Here is a 7,670-nt window from a genome sequence, read left to right as displayed (position 1 = left end):
AATGCAGACTAACACCAGCACCTGCCTGCCAAGGCCTGCTGCCCCTTGCCCTGGCACCTCTCTGCTGTTTCTGCAGCAGCTGTTTGGCTACAGCACGGACCCAAAAGAGAAGGGGACAAAGCCAGACCTAGAGAGCAGGAGCTCTGGTAACTTGAGCAGCAAGCCAACGCTGTGCCCAGCTGCAGGACGGTGCTCCCTCTGGTCTAAGGGGGCTGCTGGACATCCAGGCTTACACCTGCAAGCCCCACAGTAACATTTATGCTTGTATCACAGCAGTGATTGGGAGTGATGGAAAAGGGCCAGTTGATGCCCCACAGGCACAGGAATAGCATCGCCCCCCTCCTCTGGGTCTGAGTGCTGTGGCCACTGGCAGGGAGCAGCTCCCTGAGGGAAGTGCAGAGCTTCAGAGCCAAGGCATCTGCACAAGGCAGCTGTGAACAGGCCACAATGGGTTTCCCTGTGCCTTTCACTACATCCTTTCAACAGTTCCGTGCCACCAGGTTAAGAGCAGGACCCACCTCCCCCTAACTCCCAGACAGGTGAAGCAAAGATTTCCCGAGGACTCATCGCACAAAACTTCCCTGGGCCACCACTCGTGGAGATGCCCTCTACCCGCACCTCCCAGATACGTGCAAATCTCCTTTCCTCTCTCTCCAACTCCCCTCACCATGATTATACCACCACCCATCACATACGTGCTCAGGAGGGCGATGGAGAAGCCGGGGCCCATGCTCCTGGGCAAGGCTGCACTTGCAGAGGCGGCTTTCCAGGCAGGTACAGCTGCACTGAAGCCCAGGCTTCCCTGTGACAGAGGGAGAAATTCATCCTGCCCAGCCAGGACACCCCTGAAAGGCACAAGCTGAAGATTCATCTCTGTCCCTAGCAGCACAGCATTGCCCAGGAAGACACACACATGGGCTATGGATTACTTGGGAATTGGGACAGAGCAATTAACAAGTTCAAACCAAACCCTGCAAGCATTTATTTAACAAACGTGGCTCCTTATCTGTCCAGCAATAGATTGCAGAATTATTCAAGAGTCTTCAGTGTAAATTATTCTCAGCATAAGGATTGTTTAAATTGCAAGCTGGGAATATTACTGTGAAGTGTACAAGGTATGTGGTAAATTATGTAACCAATTTATGTAATTTATAAATTGAGTTACATAAATTAGCAACACAAGGTACAGCATGAATGTCAAATTGTGTACTCAATTGTCACAATAATAGCTCAGCGTCAGATTAGCTTGAAGATTAATCCAGACAGTAGAAAGTCTGGATGTTACAAATAAGTAAATATAAATATCAAACTGTATAGTAACAGCTCAAACTGGAAAGTTATTTGCATTAATTAAGTGCAACTCCTCAATTACTTGTTGTGGCGGAGGGGGATGAAGTCAAGAGAGCAGGATGAATTTTCTTTGCAGTTTGCACAGATGTCCCCATTGTGCTTTGGGAAGGGCAGAAACCAGCCAGGCCTTCTCCAGAAATCCACGTCTCACTCCTAAGGTAAGGAGTATATCCATTAGCAGTAAGGGGAAACAGCATCACTGATGACTTTGCAAGTAGGATGCTTAGACTATGGGCACTATTACACTGCTTAATTCACTGTGCACAGGGCCAGTGGTATGGAAAAGTCTGTGGATTTATTGCACAGCTCAGACTCACCTGCTGTTACTCACTGACCCTCATTTTCAGGACTTGGAGGACCCTTAGGAAACCAACACCAAGGTGTTTAGCTTTCCCCAAGTTAATAGTCCAAGGGACATTTTCAGCCACTTCTTTTCTGTGAGCACTTCTCCTCCACTCCCATAAACTTCTCAACCCTCAAGTTCAGCCTGGGCAAGACAATCCTGGGCCAAGAGCAGCCTTTTCAGGTACATGGACAGCACGAGGTGAAAGTCGCTTCTCTTGCAGTGATCAGGGAGAGCTCTGATAGGTCTTGAAAACACGGAAAAGGCTTTTTTGGAAGAGTACATGGGGAAGCACAGCAACAAGAGGTTTATGGATTACTTAACCTAAAAACTAAGGCTGGATGGAAATAACTGCTTTGGAGCAGACAAAGCAGGGAGAGCCAGGAGCTCTCCCCAGGGAGCCTTGTGCACAGGGTGGCCCTGTGGAAACTGAGCCACGTTTCATACTCTTTGCTCCACTGTCCATGTTCTCAATAGATGCCAATGGCTTCTGAGCTTCAAAAACTTTTTACCTTCTATTTCTCATTAAATTCTAATCTGCTTTCAAGTTGAGAATGACAGAATCCTGCTCTCCTGAGAACAGCTGTGATTATATTGTCATCTGCTCGCCGAGGAGCGCTGCGAGCAGTGTTACAGCACCAGCCTCCAGTCCCAGGGGTGACTAGAAAGCGAGCTAGAGCACAATGCTCTTGAGTACAACTTATTAAAACCTCCCCATTAATGGGTGTGATAAGTTTTCCCAGAGAGCTGCCTGTGCTTGTACCTTTCGAGCAATCCCACGAGGTAAGCACTGGTTGGCAGTGATCAAGTTCAGAGTCAGAAGGATGATAGATATTGCTTTAAAACTATGGCTTGCATATGGGCCTCATTTTTCTGTGCATTTCCTTCCACTGTTGAACAGAGACTTTTTTTACCCAGCAGAAGAACCACACTTTGAAACATCTGCCCATTGTCCTTAAGCCACACTCATATACTGTCACCTTGACATCCGATTCCTATAACTTATCTATCTATCTAGAGATATTTCTTATCTAGATATCCCCATTAATTGGCTGAAAACAGCCTCAAATTACTTGAGTTTTGTATTGGCAACAAGCAAGGCAGGATCTCCTGCAGCCTCCCCAGAGGACATCTGCTTTGTTCTTCGAGGAGCTGAAGAACCAGATCCTGCTGTCTGAGGCTGTTTCCAAGATGAGAGCTTAGACTACGAAGCACAGTTTCTCTTCTTTATCTGTTTGGCCACAGACTAAACCACGACCCTTTCCTTTAGGGACCACAGTTCATTTTCCCTGGCAGCGGGGAGGCCGGGCCGACCAGCACCTGGGTGGAACTGACAGCTGGCACTGAGGTTTCACGGCTGGGTTTTATTAGGATGTTAGGGAAAGCAGCCACCAAGTATATTAATTATATTACTGTGGATATTCCATTTTCTAAACCACCCTCCAGCCTTGGAATGTATACTTCAGGGCACCAGAAGGCAGTATATAAGATAATTAGAATGTAGTCTTGAAATAAACAGATGAGTGTTTTCTTTTTTTTGTAATCTCTTTAACTTAAAAGATCCCACAGCAGCACACAAGCACCTGATTTACGTCTGGAACAAGCCTAGCATGCAGATAAGTCTACTTGTCTCAGCTTATACTCTGTTTGGACCACCCTGTCTGCCTTCTCCTTGTGAAGCCCTGAGATGCAGAGCAGTGCTTGGGAGCAGGCACAAACCCCATGGCAGAAGGTGGCTTGGGACACCTGCAACATCCACGGACACCAGGCTCAGCCTACGTGGCCATCACAGATGCACAGCACTGATTCACCGACTCCAATAAATCACAGTTCAAGCAAGTTGTTATCCACTGGCAACAGCACCCAGGAAGGTGAGGAGTGGAGGGAAAAAGTCCTAACACAAAGGCTTGCAAGAGAAAAATAAGTAAATAAGGATTAAAGGGACTATGAAGGCTGTTTCATTGAAGCAGCCCATAAAGAGCAATTTCTCTGCCTTTTGTAAGCTTTTCCTCTGGCTGATATGATTTAAGCTAAATCCTGAACTGGCATTTCCCCTCTGTCTCATTAAGAGCCACGAAGCTCCGCCGCGGTCACCAGCCAGACTCCCTCAGCAGTTGAAAGGCTACTGAAGGAAAAGGGAGGAATTAATTTTTAAGAAGCCACGCTCACACACGGCTCCATCAAATGGCAAAGCCTCAAACCTCTCCCTGGGCTCAGGCGCTCGGAGGGGGAACGCACAGCAGCACTGGCAGAGTTCCTGTTTACTTGGTTTATGATGGTTGTAACGAGGAAACCATTAAATTAATAGCCGTGCTTTACTTTTAATGTTATGTTTAGCTAATCCTGACTTACAGTGGCACTCCCCACTGGTGGAAAATAAACTCACAATGATGATGATGATGATGATGGACTCTATCATCAAGAGAATGGAGATGGAGGGATGCTCAAGAGGTTGTAGGAGGGAAAAAACAACACCCTTCTCCCTCCTTCTGAGGGAGTGTCACTCATGTCTCAGCAGGTGCCCATTAGAGAAATTAGCTCAGGCAGTTCAAGGACTGAATGATACAAAACTGATCCACAGCTTGAAGAAATAAATTCAAAATTGCCAGATAGACCCGTTGAGTCCAGCAGCCCCTCAGCACGAGGTACTGACCCAGAGAGAGCCTCCTGTGAGAAAGCAGCCCCTTGGAGCACTCAGTGGGCAGAGGCTCAAAGCTGGCGATATTCCCCCTACCGTAAGGTTTCAGTTACCTATTGACACACTTCAGAGCACATACCCAGGTTAATGGCACAACTAGGTCAAAATGAGCTTTCCTATATACTCTGCCCCTTCCTTGAGCAGGAGGTGCCTACCCAGAGCATGAAGCAGAGCTGCCCAAGCACAGAGGGCATGGCTGGAGCATGCACACATGGGCACAGAGTGCTTCCAGCACTGTCACCCAGCAGTGCAGGAAAGCACTGGCCACAGTCACCAGGTCCCCCTCCCACTGCCCTGCAGCAGCCGAGCTCTGCATCCCCCGAGAGCGACAGGCTGAGAGACTCCAGGCACACAGCTCTCAGAAGAGAGCAGTTGCCTTACAGCAGGTACAACTCAAGTAAAATGAGCCTTTTAATTACGGGGGAAAAAAAGACCAAACACAGAGAACCCAGGAGGGCTCTCAGGATGCTCAGAGAGCTACTAACCAGGGCAAGGCCGAGTGAGCCCCTCTGCTCCTTGCCCTCGGTCACTCCCCACTGTGCAGTATGGGTGACCCGATAATCCCTCCTGGTCTAAACCAGTGAAGATAACAGTTATTTAATTCTGTAGAGAAGAAAGGAAGTGTACAGAACTGAACTGCATGCACCAGTTTCCCATCTACTGCTAACATTGATGGCAATGAAGACAACTTACCCTGCAGCTGCCAACCCAATATTAACTCATTTAAAAGGGATTCTGAAATTAAAGCTTTAAGGGATCTGTAAGAAGGCAAGCAGATCTTATCTCTTCAAAGAGAGCCACGTGAGCACCCAAGGGCTTTGTCTGGGCTCATGCTAACTAGCAAACCTGCTCCAAAGGCATCAGAAATGGTATTTATTTCTAAACAAACTTTCTGAAAACAAAGGAGGCAGCAAAGTAGGAATCCTAATGAGATGCCAGGTCCCTCCTGCCCCTTCTCTTACCCTCCCTGGTAAGAGTAAGTCTTCCACACAGCAGCTCCCACAGAAAACAATACAGGACAGCAGGAGCTAGACACAAATACTTTCAAACGTCTCACAGCACATCACACAAATGACAAGGCTGGGTCAAGCACAAGCTACTCCACTGAGTGCAAGCAGGAACAGTGTCTAATTGAGTCCATTCACAAGGGGAAGCCAGCTTCAGGAGCAGTCTGTTCAGTACTCTCCCAGAGGGAGCAGCTGATTTCATCTTCAGCTTGGAAACAAAAGTTTGTTTGCTGCTCTCCCTACAAAGATGACAAAGGAAAGTTCTTTGCCATGTGCTGACCTGTACAAAAAAAAATCTGAGAAGAGCAAGTGTCATTAAATCCAAGACACACTTTTGACACAGAGCCCTCCTGAAACCCGGGGCTGTTCTATTTGCTCCCTCTGGCTTTGCCCCAGGCTGCACAACTACCTCTCTGCCGGCACAATTACACACCAGAGTGGGAGATGGAAGGCCATCATTACTTCCCCTCAACAACCTCAGCACAAAGATGAGTTCTGGTCCAGGCTAATCACTTCAGTCTGCATCGCCCTTCAGTCTCTCAAGGCATCAGCCCGGAAGAAGCAATGAGAAACCAAGGCCCACACTGAGAGCAGAGTGTTAAGGCTGACAGATAAGGTGAGCAGGGGGGTCAGTTCATGAATATCTCATCTGTCTTCTCCAAGGATTAAAAAAAACCCTAAGAGAATGGGAGCAATTGTGGGGCTATAACCCTGCAGGACTCTCAGTATCCCTTGAAGCTCCCGTGGGTTTCTGAAAAGGGATGATAGGTCTCCAATGCTGGGTGCAACAGCTCTCAGGGGTAGCAGAAAGAGCTGTTGCACTTGTAGGCTGTATTTTATCCAGGTGCATCTAATTTCAGTAACAAGGAGCAGAAAGAAACAAACTGAGAGTCTTTGCACCTATACAGCTTCTGACCCCCAAAGACCACATCAGCAGCACAGAGAAGAACGTGGTCCTGAGATGCAGCTGAGACCAGCGATGAAGCGTCTGAGGGAATCAGACATAAACAATCCAGCAACAAACTTCAGACAAACACTTTAATCCAGTTTGGAAATAAAAAAATAACAACTTGAAAGACAAATTGAAAAATTCTGCTTGGAAAAGAAGCACACAGCATGAGACCACAGGATTCAGCAGACTATAAAATAGGAAATGAGACTTACTCTTCTCTCCCTACAGCTACACAAAACCCTCCTACGTAGATTACAGACACGCTTGGCAATTGCCTTCCTCCTCCAGCCTCTCCCGTTATGGACAAGGCAGAGTTGGTAGAAACTTGAATGCAGAGAGGATATTAGATAAAGCATCTTGCAAAGCCAAGTGTGAAATATTAACAACGGGAGGCAACGGGTTGTGTTTTTATGCAAGATCACAAATTTTGTGCTCAGAGAGCCCGAGATGTTCTTGCACACGGGAATCTCAAAGCTCTTGTTGAAAGTTTCATTTAAAAAGCTGTTGAAGCCTACTGGAAAACATCTATTGGTTCCCTCCTCTGCTGTATCTTCTCTAACTTGGTGGGTTTTGTTCTTTTTCCTTCCTGCCACACTAAGAAATTACGCACGAATAAAAAGGTTGTTCCTTCCATTCATCTGGCCAGTTTTAAAACAATTGCCACTCGTAAAGCAGGCACTCTGCAAGCCTGTATTTCCACATGAAATTACCACCATTGTGCGCATTGCATCCGAATTACCGGCTGCGTTTGTACACACAATTACCCAATTTGCGCACAGAGCCGCCAGCAACCGGGCAGGCGAAACGGACACGCAGCTGTTCAGCCGAAAGCAGCCCTGCACCCCCAGTGCCTCTGCCGTTGGGCACCTTTGGGTTTGGTAGGTGAAACAGGCCACACGTATTCCTGGGCACAAAAGAGCTTCTTTTTGTCCAGCACATGCAGCACAGACAGCAGTGTGGCTGGCTGCCCCTACCCTGCCTCAAACTTGCCTTTGGAGGAAACTGTCTCCAATTCAGCTTCTACAATAGGTTCAGACCTTGTTTATGCCGCTGTCCTAGTTGCCCATTAATGCCAACCAGGTTGGGAGCTGTGTGATACGGACATCTATTCAACACTGGACACCAGGCACCAGGAATAATGATCTCTGCCACTTTGGAGCGTAACTAACACCTGCTGTCACAATCTTGCACAGAGTAAAAATGTCATAGTCTGAATATCCAACATGCAGTCAGGGAGAAATGTAAGGATGGGGAGCCCAAGAGCACAGAGCCTCTTCCTCTACCATGCAGGGCCTTGGTAGCATAGGAGCAGCAAAGATG

This window comes from Colius striatus, chromosome 15, assembly GCF_028858725.1.
Source record: "Colius striatus isolate bColStr4 chromosome 15, bColStr4.1.hap1, whole genome shotgun sequence".
NCBI classification, from domain to species: Eukaryota; Metazoa; Chordata; class Aves; order Coliiformes; family Coliidae; genus Colius; species Colius striatus.
Note: the sequence above shows the minus strand (reverse complement) of the source record.